General features: G+C 40.8%; 1 long non-coding RNA gene across 1 annotated transcript in view; it reads left to right on the top strand.

The window, feature by feature from the left end:
• The first annotated feature begins 1,363 nt into the window (after positions 1-1,363).
• The window catches only part of LOC133229836 (uncharacterized), a 41,968-nt gene continuing 24,476 nt past the window's right edge, over positions 1,364-18,855 (top strand). Inside the window, exon 1 of the long non-coding RNA XR_009730654.1 lies at positions 1,364-1,476. This is a non-coding gene — a long non-coding RNA (uncharacterized LOC133229836). The remainder of the gene's footprint in view (positions 1,477-18,855) is intronic.

Genomic DNA, 18,855 nt, shown 5'->3' with positions numbered 1-18,855 from the left:
ATTTAAAGAGAGCCTGAGGCAGTGGAAGCAAGAGGATTGAGGATTGGGGAAACAGCCTGAATTGCATTATTTGAATGTTATTAGAAGCCTGTGTCCGGGATGCCCTTTTGAGCAGTTTGTTTTAAGGCAGTGTGGCCTGTGGGGTATGAGATAAAATCAGCAGGAGCTGGTGATGTGGTCTCAGCTGCGACCTCACAGAGCACGGAGTGGACTCAGATGTCTGCATGTGGTCCCCAGAGTCGAGACAGAGGGAGACTGTTGAACGCGGGCGAGCACAGACCCGAGGGGAGGCTCTGAGATCTGGCACCACTCTGTCACCCCTGAGCTGGCTGGATGTGGGCAGGTCACTTCTCCTTAGAAGGGTCATTAGAACGTGGTCTGTAAGACGGCTTCCAGTTCTGACCTTCTAGAGCTGGTTATGAGTGGACACTTACCTGTGAGAAAGGGCTCTGTCAAACAAGATGTTCAAACAGATTCACAGGAGGATAGGACGTTAAATGACCACCCCCCCAAAAAAAAACACCCCTTCAGTTCTTGACCAAGGGCCGGCTGATAGACGGTGTGCAGCCCAGAGCAGCGCTAGGTGCCAGAGCTGGCTGCGTGTCGGTGGCACAGAGCTCCTCGCAGGTGAGGTCATGCGGCTGCAGTGAGGCTTGTTATGAGAAGGTGTATCCAAGGTGCTGTCGGAGTCAGGGAGAGATATCTGAGTGAGAGTGAGGGTAGGTGTTGCCCAGGTGAGGTCAGAGACAGAGGGAATTGTGTGTGGAGGTCCAGAGAGGAGAGACACTAGGTTTGAGGGCCAGACGTTGAAACATGGTTTAGCTGGAAATAGTGAAATGGTGGCAAGTTAGTGCAGAGGGTGAACACAGGCCAATCTTGGAAGACGTGAGTGTTTGTCCTTCAGCCACAGGAATGGTAGGCAGGGATGGGAGGGGCAGGCGTGTGGAGTTGAGGGCTGTAAGCCTGTGCCTGTGTCTGGCTCCTGTGCCTCTGTAGCCTCATTCTTGCTCCCCTATGTGGGAGAAGGGGGTTTCCTTTCTCCCTGAAGAGGTTTGGAGCGAACGTGAGTAGCTAGTGCCAGACAGGTTTGAAGGGGTGGAGTCCAGTCACCTGGTACTCCCTATGGACTTCACCAGAAGCCTCCAGGCTGGCAGCCCCCTAGAGTTCCCAGTGTGGGTTCTACCCAGTTATGACCACCAGACATGAGCCCAGGGCTGGGGGCAAGGGGGCAAGCAATTTCCCAGAAGCATGGAGCCTGATATCTTGTTCAGTTTTTAGAAAGAGTGCTGGAAAGATGCCTGAGTTTTGTGTAGAAGAGGATATCCTAAGGGGTAGCCAGAGAGGTAATTTGGGGCCATTTTGGGTTGACTTGTGTCCCCCACACTAATGAATATATTGCAGTTCTAACTTCCAGAACCTCAGAATGGGTCACTGTGAGTGTGATTGCTGAAGGTGATGTGGTGATGCTGGAATAAGGTGAGCACTTACTGTTTTTTAGCACTTATTCTCTTGTGATTGTTGTCCTTATAACAAAGGGGAAATTGGGGCACAGACAAACAGGAAAAGTGCCATGTGAGGTGAGTGATGCCTCCTCACAAACATGGCAGCCCCAGAAGACTAAAATAAGGACAGTTCAAGTAATTTGATGTTAGTGTTTTGTAAGGGTTTTTTCTTTCAAATTGCCTAAATATATGATTGGAAAAGGAATACATATATATTGGAGGAGGAAATACACACATAAATATATATATTGGAGAAGGAAATGGCAACCCACTCCAGTATTCTTGCCTGGGAAATCCCACGATCGGAGGAGCCTGGCGGGCTACAGTCTGTTAGATCACTAAGAGTCAGACGTGACTTAGCGCCTAAACCACCACCACACACAGACTGTTGTTCAGTCACTGAATCGTGTCTGACTCTTTGCGACCCCATGAACTGCAGCACCCCAGGCTTCCCTCTTCTTCACTATGTCCCGGAGTTTGGTCAAATTCATGTCCATTGAGTCGGTGATGCCATCTAACCATCTCATCCTCTGTTGTCCCCTTCTCCTCTTGCCTTCAGTCTTTCCAAGAATTAGGGTATTTTCCAGTGAATCAGTTCTTCCCATCACGTGGCCAAAGTACTGGAGTTTCAGCTTCAGCATCAGTCCTTCCAATGAATATTCAGGATTAATTTCCTTTAGGATTGACTGGTTTGAGCTCCTTGCTGTCCAAGGAACTCTCAAGATGCCTCTAATGAGGACACTGAAGCTTCATGGTTGTCTAGATATTAATATAAGGTATTCATATAAAATATTAATTTAAATCCTGGTTTGGGACCCATACTTAATAGGATCGACCCGCACACAAATGTTAAATGTGAAGTAAATGTCAATATGATTTTGAGCTTAGAAATAGTGATATAAAAGCTATTTCTTTTGCACAATTTAAAATTATTATTAAATAGGTATAGACATGCTTGTTTATCCCTAGAGAAAACTACTTAGAAGTATTGAAGAAATGTTATTACCTACAAGTGACTTTGTTGATATTTTATTAAGTCTTTGGGAATTAGACATAATGGAATGAAAATCAGCAGAATGGAAATTAAGTTTCTGACTTTATTTCTGACTCATTAGTGACCTGAGGGCACCTACTAAATTAATATGTTATATTCAATTTCTCCAGATGCAAGCTAGAGCTTAAAAATTACCAGCTAGTTTATTCTCTTTTGATTTTGTTGAGAAGATTAAGGATGCCATTTTTTCCTTAAATACAAAGTGGTATTATTTTGTTTCAATAGTTCTGACTCTTTGCAATCCTATGGACCAAAGCCTGCCAGGCTCCTTAGTCCGGGGGATTCTCCAGGGAAGAATACTGGAGTAGGTTGCCATGCCCTCCTCCAGGGGATCTTACCAACCCGGGGATGAACCCACAGCTCTGCATTGGCAGGCGGGTTCTTTACCACTAGTGCCACCACAATTCAGAAACAACTTGTAGATGTGTGTTGGTAGGAGCAAAGTGTACCTGTGTGATAGATATTATGATTGCTAATGTACCTAGGAAAGTGGATCACGGACTGGATTTCATTATATTCCAAAATAAGCCCCAGTGTATATGCTGTGTGTTGAAGAAGACATGTCTTGATGCCAACACATTTCAAACATGTGGGAGTTGTCACTCTAAAGTAGATTTTTTAAATCAAATTCATTAGGACTTACTTTATATATACTAAAAATTATTCAATGAACTTGGACAAATGATATACTAATGCAGCCACCACCATAATCAAGATGTAGAACATTTCTGTTGCCCCAAAAGTGTTCCTTTTTGCCTCTTGCAAACTCCAGCTGCAGACAACCACTGATCTGCTTTCGGGTGGTGGTGGTGGTTTGGTCCCTGCGAGCCCTCCAGGCTCCTCTGTGTATGGGATTTCCCAGGAAAAAATACTGGATTGGGTTTCCATTTCTTTCTCCAGGGGATATTCCCAACCTAGGGATTGAACCCGTGTCTCCTGCATTGGCAGGCGGATTCTTTGTTGCTGAGCCACCAGAGAAAGAATGAAAGCCCCATTCTTTCAGTTACTGTATGTTAATTTTACTTGTTCTGGAGCTTCACATAAACGGAATCCTATTTCATGTACTGTTTGTGTCTCACTCTCTCACTCAGCTGGTGTCTTTGAGATTCTCCCTTTCTGATGTGGGTTCTGTCAGTAGTCTCCACTTTACTGCTGAGCAGTGTTCTACTGGATGGACACAGCATGTTAGTTTATCAGTTAACCTTTTGATAGACATTTGAGATTGGGTTGTTTCCAGTTTGACATCTGTGTATAAAGATGACATGAACATTATAGTACACTCATTTTAATGGACACAGTATTTTAGTACGTTGTTTTAAAACTCCTGGACCTAGTTAAATTCAAATCTGTGAAAATTCTTGATGGTATTCCCAGATGGTTCGGTAGTAAAGAACTTGCCTGCCAATGTGGAGGACACAGGAGATGCGAGTTCCATCTCTGAGTGGGGAAGATCCCCTGGACAAGGAAATGGCAACCTGCTCCAATATTCTTGCCTGGAAAATCCCATGAACAGAGGACCCTGGTGGACTATAGTCCTTGGGGTCTCAAAGAATTGGACAGGACTGAGCGACTGATCATGATGCTACCTGGCAGTATATTGAAATACACTTATATATTTACTTGAGCCTACTTCATTCTGAAAAACATTCTCTTTTTGCAGACTATGAACATCTTGTAAAAATTCAGAATTTAAATAAGTAATAAAATTTGAGCCAAAGGAAAGAAGGGTAGAACATTCTATGTGTTTGTATACTTTTTAGAGAAAAGAATATGTAACTTTTATTGGATTTAAAAGAAAAAAAAAAGTGTTTGGATAAGAATGCTGTGTTAAGGTTCTCCAGTTTCTATTCCTGATCCAAGAATGATCATCTGATTTGTAATATTTAGGGCATGTTGTCTACATTTCTCTCCCTAAATATTAGATTAATTTTTTTTTCTTATGGACTTAATTACTGGTCTAACCCCACACTTGACCTTTCCCCCCACATTCTCACCGATACGTGTATTGTCAGGCTTTTAATTTAAGCTGTTTTTAAAAGCTGATAGTGGTGTCTCATTGTGGTTTTATGTTTCCCTAAAGACTGATGAAGTTGACCATTGGCCATTGCCCAGTGCTTATTGGCCATTCTCATTTCTTCTTCGGTAAAGCATCTATTCCGTTTTGTGACCATTTAAGTTTACTTTTTGTCTTATTCAGTTATGAGTTCTTTCTGTGATCTCTACCCAGTAACTTGCTAGGTAGGTGTACTGCCAGTAATTTCTTCCATTCCATGTCTTATCTTTATTTTCTGAACAGTGTCTTATGAACAGTGAAGGTTTTTAATTTTGTTGAAATCTGATTTGTCATTTTTTTTTCTCTTTTGATCTTTTAATTTATTTTTTTGTTATGTCCTATTGCCCATTTCAAGAAATCTTTGCCTATTTCAAGGTCACAATAATTTCTATAGTTTCTTCTTTAAATGTTGTAATGTTTACTTTTACATTTGGGTCTATGATTCATTTCAAATATGATTCACAATCATATTTGTTTGTCAGCTTGATTTGAAATCACTTTCTTAGATTAGACTTTTCTTTCCCCACTGTATAGCATTTACAGTTATTGTTGTGGTTGTTAAAACTGTCTTATAGAGAGAAATGGGCTTCCCTGGTGGCTTAGCAGTAAAGAATCTGCCTGCAGTGCTGGAGCTGCAGGAGGCGTGGGTTGGATCTCTGAGTCAGGAAGATCCCCTGGAGGAGGGCATGGCAGCCCACTCCAGTATACTTGCCTGGAGAATCCCATGGACCGGCGGGCTACAGTCCATGGGATTGCAAAGAGTTGGACATGGCTGAAGCGACTTAGCATGCACAAGTGCATAGAGAGCAATTTTCATTAAAATGAAATTGTATAGAAAAGTCTTTTCTTACATAAAAAACTTTGTAAGAATGTCCAGAAAAATGATGTTTCAGTTTTGTCTTAATATACCCTCCCATGAGAGCCCGTTCTGAATTTGTGAGTCTCACAGTCAGAAGAACAAAGACGCCTGTGGGATTCTTTAGGAGTCCCCTTGAGGCTTTTGCATTCTCATATTTGCCAGGCAGAAGGAAAAGAAAGTAGCACATTTTGTGAAAATAACTTCATTTGTACCTTTGCATTAGATAATGAAAGTCACCTCGTTTTGATAATCAGAACTCTTGGCTCTGATTGTCTGTCCCTAGCCAGGACCCTGCCATCCACCAGGACTAGGAGGGGCTGGGTGTATAGCTTGCCTTATAGTTGTCCTCAGATGGTGCTGCAGAGATAGCAGTGTGCAGGGGAGACATGCCCAGCTTTGGAGTGGGTACCAAAGCTGCTTCTCTTTTCATCATCACTGCCCTGAGTGTTATTTTCCTGTGGCTCAGTTACAACTGACTTGCCCTGAATTGAGTGAATCTGGAAGATGCCGAGGCCTGGAAATGACTGCATTCAAATGATTGGCCCGTCACTGCATGGCCCCCTCACATCACAGCTCTGTCCAGGGTAGGCATTACTGGCCATAAATGTCTTGGAATGTAGTTTGTCATAATTAACCAACTTGATTAAAAACATGCAACAAATGTTAAATACATCTTCAGCTGCAATGGAAAATATTGACATTTTTATAGAGTCAAATTTTGTTCAAAAAACAGGAAAAATTCCAGGTGACTGAAAACAAATGTGTATGTGAGGGGGTGGGAGGGGGTGGGGGTGATGTGTGTGTTTGATGCATGTTTTTGCTTTTTAATTTTTTTCTATCATTTTCTTTCTTGGCTAGTTTAGCACAAGAATGGAGTATTTCTTTATGCCTATGGAAGATTAATTCTTTCAGTGGTTACTGAAAGTCAGAGATGGGCTTCTCAGGTAGCGCTAGTGGTAAAGAAACTGCCTGCCAATGCGGGAGATGCAAAAGACAAGGTTCGATCCCTGGGTCAGAAAGATCCCCTGGAGGACGGTATGGCAACCTACTCCAATATTCTTGCCTGGAGAATCCTATGGACAGAGGAGCCTGGTGGGCTACGGTCCATAGGGTCGAAGAATCAGACATGCACACAAAGACAAGAAGTACAGCAGGGGAGGTCAACAGGAATGAGACTTCATGAAATGATTGTCCTTATATAGGTGACTAGTTATTTTAATAATCAGATGGTTTGGCTTTTTCCTAATAGACAGCTGATTTTCAGAGTCATAATACTTTTCTTTGAGGAAAGCCTCAGATGATTTAGTGTAACAGAGGGAATGATCATTCACTACAAACCACTCTTTTGCCATTCAGCAACTACTGTGGTATATGTGTTGATGGCACAGGCAGAATTTATGAAGAAGCAATTAATTTACTTCAGTTGGCTGAGTGGTAGGCATAACAATGGCCACCCAAAGAAGACTGTGTACTAGTCCTTGGAGAGTTGTATGTGTTACCTTACAAGGCAAAATAAATATTTAGAAATACCATTTTTTTTCCAGGATTTGCTATGATGAGGGAAGGATCCCACTTTTACTCCTTTCACATGTCGTTTACTATACAAATTCCCTCTACCGAGACAGCAACTCAGCAGAAATTTTAGCTATTAGAAATTACATAATACATAAACGTATACACATGTATGTATGCCTGTGTAATTAGGAGATACGAATTTAGGAGGTACGAATAAGTTAGAGTTCTTGAGAGAGACAGGGAGATTATCCTGGTTTCCTCCGTGTGATCACAAGGGATCTGTGTAGCTTCCCTAGCTGAGATCAGAAGGCTGCCTGGCCACAGGAGACAGACATGGAGACGTTCAGCAACATGGTTGGCTCTGAAAATGAAGAAAGAGATCTTGAGGAGTTAGAAAAAGCAAGGAAATAGATTCTCCACTAGAGTCTGTCCTAAAAGGAAATACAGCCCTATCAATGCGTGGACTTTAGTCAATGAGATCTCTTGGCCTTGCAACCTACAGAACTTGAGGATAGTATGTCTCTATTGTTTTAATTTGTTATAGCAGCACTAGGAAACTGATGCAGACTGTGTACCTCAGGTGTGGGAAATGGAGCCACAAAACCATCATTAATTATTGTTAGAGGCCAGGGATACACATATATAAACACACACATATGTGCAAACACACATCTCTACATACAGGCATACATACGTGTGTATATATTTGGGTATTATGTAATTTCTAATTGCTAAAATTTCTGCTGAGTTGCTGTCTCTGTAGAGGACATTTGTGTATTAAATAATATGTAAAAGGAGTAAAATTGGGTTAGCTCCCTCATAATAGCAAATCCTGGAAAAAATTATGTTTTTGAGTATTTATCAGTATCTTATTAGTTATTGATTACACCCACCTGGTTATTATTAGTGCCTTATGGGGGCTTCCCTGGTGACTCAGATGGTAAAGAATCTGCCTGCCATGCGGGAAACCCAGGTTCCATTCCTGGATCAGGAAGATCCTCTGGAGAAAGGAATGGCTACCCACTCTAGTGTTCTTGCCTGGAGAATTCTATAGACAGAGGAGCCTGGTGGGCTACAGTCCATGGGGTCACAAAGAGTCAGACATGACTGAGGAACTAATACTTTTTTGAAAGATTGAAATATTTGCATGCTGTTGATCCTGATTCATAAAATAGGGATTTTTCTTCTTTTAGAAATGACAGTAAAATAAGCTATTGTTACAATGTGTATTTCATTAAGATAGATGAGATTATTAATAATATGCTAAAGCAACAAATCTCAAACTTTTGGCTTTGGACAGCTTTATAATCTTAAAAATTATTGAGGCCTCCTAAGAGTCTTTGTTAATGTCAGTTACATACAGAGTTGTTTGTTATGCTAGAAATTTATTTATTTTATTTTAATTAATTTAAATTTTTCTTAAAAAATTTTTTGGATGCACCTCACAGTGTATGGGAACTTAGTTCCCCGACCTGGGATCAAATCCACTCTCCCTGCGCTGAAAGTGGGATGGGGAAGGGTGGGAGGGAGGCTCAAAAGAACGGGATGTATCTATATATGTAACTGATTTTCACTTCATTGTGCAGCAGAAATCAGCACAAACTTTGTAAAGCAATTATACTTTAATTAAAAAAAACACCTTGCAAAAAAACCACAAAAAATTATATTGAAGTTCAAAATTCAATTATAAATGTGTGAGGGCTTCATGTACTCAACGAGACAGTATTTATATCTAAAATAAAGCAAAACATTTACTTAAACCTGTGCCCCCCTAACCACTGGACCACCAGCAAAGTCCCCCCTGTATTAGAAATTCAAACTGATGAATCTTTAAAATATAGTTCACTGATTTATTAAAAATAATAAAATGAACCTATAATGTGATAACATAAATATATATTTTGTAAAAATAATTATATTTCAAAAATGTTTAAAAAATGGAAGAATGGCATTGTTTTAATTTTTGAAGATTTCTTTAAAGACTGGGTTAATAGAAAATAGCTTGATTTCTGTATATCTATTTCTACTTTCATTCAGTTGCAACCTGTTTTGGTTGAAGTATGTGAAGAAAAACTGGTCTTGGACAGGTACATAGTTGGAATGGAGAATTTTAACAGCCTTTTCAGATAATTGTGCTCATTCTTCTTCAACACTGTACCCAGACTTGACAGCTGGTAATTTCTTGAGGGCTGGTTGTAGTGTGGAATCTGAAAACATATTTGCTAATGTTTTGTACCTGGTTCTGTTACAGGAAGGGGGACCCCTTCCAGGGCCCGAAACTGCACTCTTGTCTAACACTAGGAAATGAATTATCCAAGGAGACACATGTGCTGACAAAGCAAGAGATTTTATTGGGAAAGGGCACCGGGGTGGAGAGCAGCAGGGTAAGGGAACCCAGGAGAACTGTTCTGCCGCGTGGCTCGCAGTCTTGGTTTTATGGTGATGGGATTAGTTTCCGGGTTGTCTTTAGCCAGTCATTCTGACTCAGAGTCCTTCCTGGTGGTGCACGCCTTGTTCAGCCAAGATGGATGCAGTGAGAAGGATTCTGGGAGGTGGTAGGACATGTGGTGTCTCCTTTTGACCTTTCCGGAACTCTTCTGGTTGGTGGTGGCTTATTAGTTCCGTGTTCCTTAGCAGGACCTCCTGTTGTAAAACAACTCATGCAAATGGTTACTATGGTGCCTGGCCAGGGTGGGCCATTTCAGTCAGTGTGCTTCCCCTAACAGTTCTGTTAGAACTCACTGCTCTGTCCTGTGAAGTATCTTTTACTCATGGATAATTTTGTACCACAACATATTAGACATTTGGGAAATATTGACTTACTCCCAAGTTTTGGCCCAATACATGCAATAGCAAAAAAATCACATTTATTAATGTTACGGGCATTCTCTTCAGAAAGTCTTTACTATTTCAGAAAGATGTCAAGCTTCTGGTAGCAGATACAAGTTTTCTAAGTTTTTGTTTTTTTTGCTAGAGAGCTCAAATTGGTAGTAGCTACTGTTAGTGTTTTCCTTGAAGTGACAGCTCGCGTCACTCATTTTCAAGAGAATTTCTGCTAAATATTTAGTTTGTTGGGTGTTCTTTAAAAAAGCAGGGAAGTGGGGTGTGCTTCATGAAGAATGAAGCTACTTCAGCTTGCAGTGCAATCACACAAGTGCTACTCTCAAAACAACCATTGTACTTGAGCAGGTAACACAAGTGCTTTGGTATGCAATTCCCCTTTGTCATAGCATTATTAAAATTAGTAGTAGAAGTAGTCAAGGATCAAGATTGAAAACAGCCTGACTTTACTAAATAAATTTTATTGCATCATTAATGACATTCTTAAGTGAAGCAGAATTTCTTTTATTTTACCTGAAGTGTGTGGCCTTGAAAAATACAGTGATTGTTACTATTCCTGGCTGCCACTGGCTTGACTGGTGCTAAAACTCCTGCAGTTTTACCACCATTGTTTCTGCACGGATAGATGCAAATAGCAACATAGTGAAAAGTCAGTGGACATCGTTATTATGAAAAAGACTTTGACCTCTAAATGCAAGGACCCCTCATCATGGGGACCCCACAGACAATAGTTGAGAATATAAGGGTGGCTCTGTGTGATCACAAACACCTCTCCTCACTGTGGATTGCGGTACTTTCACAGTGTTGGGGACATAGTAAGAGGGGTACTACAAACACATGTGTTTCCATGGTTACATAAATTACCTGTGTATCTGGTATCAGACACAAGCAGGGCTTCCGGACTGCAGAGAGTTACAGAGGAATTGACAGAGGAGAAACAGCCACCTCTTCATTCCAGCCAGTGCTGCCCTACAGAAACGCCAGCCAGTGTGGTCACATCTGCTTCTGAAGCGACATCAGAAATTTGTCTTCTTTGTACAACATTTTGACTTTTCAGACTGTGCCAGCTGATGAAGTATTTGAACCAAAATCACTAGCAAAGGGAAAACAAAACACTTCATCCTGGATTTGGTCTGCAGCCAGTCTCTACAGTACATGGGCAGCAACTACTTGGAGAGTAAAGGAATCAAGTTAAGAGTGACCAGATAGGAGGGTCAGCTGTTCACAGCCCCCTGTGTAGGTTGTGATGGTGCTTGCTGGGATTAGGTCCTCTCAATCCTCGACTGTCACAGATAGAGGAGAGAGTTGTCATGCAAAATGCATCACTTTGTCTTCAGCTCAGGTCTTAGTCGTTTTAGTTATCGGACCCCGTTGTGATAGTGCTGTGTTACAGAAGTTTTCCTTGTAAGTCAGGGCAGAAAAATCCAACCCAAAGAGTGAGAGATACTGAAGAGCAACTGTGGGTATACTGTGGTAATTTCAGACGTAGTCAAACATCTAGAATGTAAAGAATGCTGGGACTGACCATCATAGAGAAGCTAAAAAAAGTTAGCACCAACTTGTGTCTTATATTTATTAGATGTATCTACCTACAACCACTAACCTCATAAATGAGCTGTAATTTAAAAAAAAAATATTGTTCTAACATTTCCTAGGCCATTTGGGTCTCAGGCAATTGAACTGATAGGATAGTCATGAAAACTAGTCATTAAGAAAAGTATTTGGATACAAATAAACTGATCATATTATAGATTTTTTTTTGTTTGTTAAATTCACATTTGGTAGTAAACATTCTTTGTGTTCAAATCACCATGTGTGGTGCCCTGAAGCTAAAATGTTGATCAAGATATAGATTTTTTTCCTGCTCAGAATTTACTCTGGTGAGTGATAGAAATGCAGAGCAGCCTGTGGCAAGTGCTTCATGGTAGCCTATACGAAAGTGGGGTATCAGGCCTGTGGTGTTCTAGGCTTCAGGGAAAGAGAAATGAACAAGATGGCAAATGTCCCTGACCTCAAGGAGCTTATATTCTAGTATCTTCTGGAGTAAAAAGATAAGTAGCATGAAAACAGAGGAGGTGGTGAACATGACACCACTGGAAGGATCGGAGATTTTAAGCAAAATGTGGCGTTGGAGCCCAAAGCTGTGACACATGTAACTTTCACAGGTAGAAAAAAGGGGTTGCAGGAGAGGAGAGACCTTCTCTTTTTTTATTGAGTGTCACTAGATGTACAATATTACATTAGTTTCAGGTGTGCAACATAGTGATGAGATGATTTTGTACACCATAAAGTGATCACCACGATAAATCTAGTTGCCATATGTCACCATACAGAGTTATTATAGTATTATTGACTGTATTCTGAATGTCAAAACAACACTTGCAAAGTATGAAAGTCTGAGGTACCTCCAGAAAATTGTAAGGGGGACATGGTGGCCGGAGAATTAACCATGTTAGCTTTCCAGACTGCAGCACAATGTTATTTTTTATGTAAAAAACTGAGACTGTAGATTGCACGTTACTGAGTTTGCAAGCTCAGATTTCTTAATTCTAAATTATATAAGCCATGACAATAAAATTACATTTGTGAAAGCATTCAGCTCAATGTGAGAATATACTAGCAACTCAATAACTATCAATTGATACTGCAAGTTTTAAAGCAGTATTAGTCAGCCTTTGCCAAGGTTTTGGTTTGATAATAAAATGTCAGTAATTTAGAACCAACATAGATTTATATTTTTTGTTCTTATTGCATTCTAGCTGCAATGCCTGCAGCTTAGTTGTGCCTTTGCTGTATTTATCTTTTTCTAGTCAGGATCCAGGGTAAAAGGGGCATGGTATGCACAGAGCATAGCAGCAAAGTGTCAGTGGACAAAAGATCAAGGACTCTAAAGCCTTCTTATTGGATGTGGTATACATGACTTCATTACGTTCTGTTGGCTAATATGGGTCACATGACCAAGCCTGTCAATTATGGAACAAGGGAGGCACTGTAGGTCACATGGCATGGCTTAGGCATGTGGGCAAGTAACTAATTGAGAACAGTAATACTATCAGTTGCAATTATTCTCCTGTTTTGCCCCAGTGTAGGTTGAGTTTTGGGGTATATGGAATATTGGGTGGGCAGAGTTGCTTTACTGAAGTCTAATTTAGAAGCAAACTCCTAGAATTTTGTATCAGTTCAGTTCAGTCGCTCAGATCAGATCAGTTGTTCAGTCGTGTCCGACTCTTTGCGACCCCATGAATCGCAGCACGCCAGGCCTCCCTGTCCATCACCAACTCCCAGAGTTCACTGACTCACGTCCATCGAGTCAGTGATGCCATCCAGCCATCTCATCCTCTGTCGTCCTCTTCTCCTCCTGCCCCCAATCCCTACCAGCATCAGAGTCTTTTCCAATGAGTCAACTCTTTGCATGAGGTGGTCAAAGTACTGGAGTTTCAGCTGTAGCATCATTCCTTCCAAAGAAATCCCAGGGCTGATCTCCTTCAGAATGGACCCCTTGCAGTCCACGGGACTCTCAAGAGTCTTCTCCAACACCACAGTTCAAAAGCATCAATTCTTTGGCACTCAGCCTTCTTCACAGTCCAACTCTCACATCCATACATGACCACAGGAAAAACCACAGCCTTGACTAGACGAACCTTTGTTGGCAAAGTAATGCCTCTGCTTTTGAATATGCTATCTAGGTTGGTCATAACTTTCCTTCCAAGGAGTAAGCGTCTTTTAATTTCATGGCTGAAGTCACCATCTGCAGTGATTTTGGAGCCCAAAAAAATAAAGTCTGACACTGTTTCCACTGTTTCCCCATCTATTTCCCATGAAGTGATAGGACTGGATGCCATGATCTTCGTTTTCTGAATGTTGAGCTTTCAGCCAACTTTTTCACTCTCCTCTTTCACTTTCATCAAGAGGCTTTTTAGTTCCTCTTCACTTTCTGCCATAAAGGTGGTGTCATCTGCATATCTGAGGTTATTGATATTTCTCTCGGCAATCTTGATTCCAGCTTGTGTTTCTTCCAGTCCAGTGTTTCTCATGATGTACTCTGCATATAAGTTAAATAAGCAGGGTGACAATATACAGCCTTGACGTACTCCTTTTCCTATTTGGAACCAGTCTGTTGTTCCATGTCCAGTTCTAACTATTGCTTCCTGACCTGCATACAAATTTCCCAAGAGGCAGATCAGGTGGTCTGGTATTTCCGTCTCTTTTGGAATTTTCCACAGTTTCTTGTGATCCACACAGTCAAAGGCTTTGGCATAGTCAATAAAGCAGATATAGATGTTTTTCTGGAATTCTCTTGCTTTTTCCATGATCCAGCGGATGTTGGCAATTTGATCTCTGGTTCCTCTGCCTTTTCTAAAACCAGCTTGAACATCTGGAAGTTCACGGTTCACATATTGCTGAAGCCTGGCTTGGAGAATTTTGAGCATTACTTTACTAGTGTGTGAGATGAGTGCAATTGTGTGGTAGTTTGAGCATTCTTTGGCATTGCCTTTCTTTGGGATTGAAATGAAAACTGACCTATTCCAGTCCTGTGGCCACTGCTGAGTTTTCCAAATTTGCTGGCATACTGAGTACAGGCTTTCACAGCATCATCTTTCAGGATTTGGAATAGCTCAACTGGAATTCCATCACCTCCACTAGCTTTGTTCGTAGTGATGCTTTCTAAGGCCCACTTGACTTCACATTCTAGGACGTCTGGCTCTAGGTCAGTGATCACACCATCGTGATTATCTGAGTCGTGAAGATCTTTTTTATACAGTTCTTCTGTGTATTCTTGCCACCTCTTCTTAATATCTTCTGCTTCCTTTAGGTCCATACCATTTCTGTCCTTTATCGAGCCCATCTTTGCATGAAATGTTCCTTTGGTATCTCTGATTTTCTCGAAGAGATCTCTAGTCTTTCCCATTCTGTTGTTTTCCTCTATTTCTTTGCATTGATCGCTGAAGAAGGCTTTCTTATCTCTTCTTGCTATTCTTTGGAATTCTGCATTCAGATGCTTATATCTTTGCTTTTGTCCTTTGCTTTTCGCTTCTCTTCTTTTCACAGCTTTTTGTAAGGCCTCCCCAGACAGCCATTTTGCTTTTTTGCGTTTCTTTTCCATGGGGATGGTCTAAATCCCTGTCTCCTGTACAATGTCACGAACCTCATTCCATAGTTCATCAGGCACTCTATCTATCAGATCTATTTAAGTCTATTTCTCACTTCCAGTGTATAATCATAAAGGATTTGATTTAGGTCATACCTGAATGGTCTAGTGGTTTTCCCTACTTTCTTCAATTTCAGTCTGAATTTGGCAATAAGGAGTTCATGGTCTGAGCCATAGTCAGCTCCTGGTCTTGTTTTTGCTGACTGTATAGAGCTTCTCCATCTTTGGCTGCAAAGAATATAATCAATCTGATTTCTGTGTTGACCATCTGGTGATGTCCATGTATAGAGTCTTCTCTTGTGTTATTGGAAGAGGGCATTTGTTAAGGCCAGTGCATTTTCTTGGCAAAACTCTATTAGTCTTTGCCCTGCTTCATTCTGTATTCCAAGGCCAAATTTGCCTGTTCCTCCAGGTGTTTCTTGACTTCCTACTTTTGCATTCCAGTCCCCTATAATGAAAAGGACATCTTTTTTGGGTGTCAGTTCTAAAAGGTCTTGTAGGTCTTCATAGAACCATTCAACTTCAGCTTCTTCAGCATTACTGGTTGGGGCATAGACTTGGATTACTGTGATATTGAATGGTTTGCCTTGGAAACGAACAGAGATCATTCTGTCGTTTTTGAGATTGCATCCAAGTACTGCATTTCGGACTCTTTTGTTGACCATGATGGCTACTCCATTTCCTCTGAGGGATTCCTGCCCACAGTAGTAGATATAATGGTCATCGAGTTAAATTCACCCATTCCAGTCCATTTCAGTTCGCTGATTCCTAGAATGTCAACATTCACTCTTGCCATCTCTTGTTTGAGCACTTCCAATTTGCCTTGATTCATGGACCTGACATTCCAGGTTCCTATGCAATGTTGCTCTTTACAGCATCGGACGTTGCTTCTATCACCAGTCACATCCACAGCTGGGTATTCTTTTTACTCTGGCTCCATCCCTTCATTCTTTCAGTCATGTCCAAGTCTTTGCAACCCCATGGAATGTAGCACACCAGGCCTCCCTGTCCATCACTAACTCCCGGAGTTTACTCAAACTGATGTCCATTGAGTCAGTGATGCCATCCAACCATCTCATCCTCTGTCATCCCCTTCTCCTCCTGCCATCAATCTTTCCCAGCATCAGGGTCCTTTCAAATGAGTCAGTTCTTTGCATCAGGTAAAACCTAAGGAAATTTGTTGTCATAGTTCTTGGCCCAGTTCCAGAGACAATTGTCCTGAAGTTTTATACAGTCTGGCTAGTTATACAGGCTGCAATTTGTTCATGAATCAGAAAAGTATGAAGCCTATGATAGATCCAGTTTGGGAATTTTTCTGTCACTTGGTAAAATTCTTCTAATAGAGATGTGAGCATCTTTAATACATTTTCATAGACTCAACCAAGAAGCATTTCTCATACTTGTCCAAGAGCACAAAATACATACCTTCTCTGAGCTAGAAGCCCACAAGGCTATTCTCCATTCTAAGCCTGAAAAAAAACTGCTCTGGAGCATTTAAAACTCCAATAGTGAAATTTATCTAGCAGTACTAAGCATTGTTCTTGCTTTTCAAGAGTTTTCAGATTTCTGTGGTCCAGGCATTAAGGACAAATTCTCAATCCCTTTTGCTTTCCCAAGGATGTAGGAGGGTCTGGGCAGAGCTCCATTTGTTACCCACAACTCTTCTCTTTAGTTCAGTTCAGTTCAGTCACTCAGTCATGTCCGAGTCTTTGCGAGCCCATGAACTGCAGCATGCCAGTCCTCCCTATCGATCACCAACTCCCGGAGTTCACCCAAACCTTAGTATAAGGAAGCATTTACTGACATAAGGGCAGCATTTCAAAATCTTAGGATTAGCCTCTCATCTCGCCCCATCCCTTGTTTGATACTGGATAGTGAAACTCAACCATCGACTTAGAACAATGAGTATCTTTCTGGTCTTAAATTAGGGGTTGCTCTTCCTGAGTTGCCATTCCTAAAATGCCATTTGCATCATGTGGCAAGACGAAATTTAGGGGGGAACCTAGTCACTCAAGAAGCAGATCTCTGTGTTTATTTTTAAAACTCTTCTGCAGAAATGAAGACTGCTTGCATCTGCTTTATAGCACCACAACATCCTTTTGGAATGCTTAGCACCCATAAACTCTGCGTGAAACTGTTCTGGTTCCTCTGGTAATGTTAAGATTCTTTTGATGAAGTATAATATGAATAATTAAATAGCAGTGTCTGCTGCACCCCCTCCCTAACTTAGGGATTTGCAAGTTGATGTAATATTTCTATATCATACAGTAGATTTTAATTAAAATCAGAATGCTGTGTAAGATTGAGCAAATTGTGTTCCATTTGAAGAATTAAAGAATTACTCAGGCTTGCCAGCATGATCTAAAATTCTAATTCTAAACTGTGCTACAAATGCCAGATGCACAGGATTCTTACTGTCCATCAAATACCACCTGGAAGTATTTATCACAGCAGAAGGAGCAAGCCTGTAATATCTTTTCTGGAGGGAGACTTTTATTAAAATTGGCTTCCTTTGATAATGTCCACATTTATAATAAACGGACTCCATGAAAGGTCCTTAACTCTAATCAGGAATGCAGAACTGATTACAGTGTTTTCACGACCATATGAAAGATAAAACCCTCAAAAGATCTTGCTTCAGTGGTAAATCAACTCTTTATACACCAAAGAGAAACATAGAAGCAAGTAGAAATTTGCTGAAATAGCCTATTTGTCATCAACCAACTCGAAAGAAAGAGTTCAAAAATATTTCCTCCTCCTGGAAGAATACCAGTTGATTTGGGCCATGAAGTCCTTTTAAGAAGTTTGGGAAGAGAAGAGCGCCCAAGAGTTTGTTAGCGGAAACTCTTGTCTTTTCATGGTTTTCATCTTCTATATTTTAGTAGCAGTTTGAAATGATATCAGTGTTTGTATGGATTTATAAAGAAAAAGATCATGACCAAAATGAAGTCTTGAACATGGAAGGAAGTTTGATACTTTGTCTCCTTTACTGAGAGTGGAGCCTACCTATTTCATAGCCTAAAACTGAGATTCTGACCTTATTAAAAAAAAAAAAAGCTTTTTTTTTTTTTTTAAACGTAAGAGAGAGGCAAAAGAGGTGAGTAAGAGGGCAATGTGACTGCAGAAACATGGTCAGAAAGGTGCAAGGTTGTTGTCTTTGAAGATGGCACACAGGGGAGTCAGGAACCACACAGGTGCTGTGCTCAGCCTCTGGAAGCTATGAAAAGCAAATGGATTCTCCTCTGGAACCTCCAAAAAGAAACCCAGCTCTCCCTGCACATTGATTCTAGCCCAGTGAAACTCATGTTGAAATTCTAACCTCCAAAGCTTGTAAGATAATAAATTTGTGTTGTTTTCATTCAGTAAGTTTTTGGTGATCTGTTAGAGCAGCAATAGAAAACTCAAGAAGCTAAAGATTTAGCTCAACAATTGATACATACCTTTCTGCTTTCCACTCAGCCAAACAAGACTACAGAGATACTACTATTTTTAGTTCCTTCTGGAGTGCAGGGACTTGGTTTCTTTATGTCCACTTGCCATATATATTCTGCTTTCCACTTAATCTGTACAGTAGGTTTCTCCTCTGCCATCTCCTGTCCTTATATTTTCTATTCAAGCATTACCTTTGGTTTGGTTCCAGAATTACTTTATTTTCTTTGTGCAGGATATCACACAATCGGGTTGATTGAATTCACTGAGTGCCTCAGATGAACAGTATCATTATTGGCCTTTTTTTCCCCATTCCTTTTTTTGGCATTGTTACTCTTTATTTAAAAAGTTTATTTATTTATTTGGCTTCATTGGGTCTTAGTTCTTGGCACATGGACTCTTAGTTGTGGCACTTAGTTCCCTCACCAGGGATGGAACCCAGACCCCGTGAAA

The sequence above is a fragment of the Bos javanicus genome, chromosome 18 (assembly GCF_032452875.1).
Source record: "Bos javanicus breed banteng chromosome 18, ARS-OSU_banteng_1.0, whole genome shotgun sequence".
NCBI lineage: Eukaryota > Metazoa > Chordata > Mammalia > Artiodactyla > Bovidae > Bos > Bos javanicus.
The sequence above is the reverse complement of the archived record's forward strand: the minus strand, read 5'-3'. Positions and strand labels throughout refer to the sequence as shown.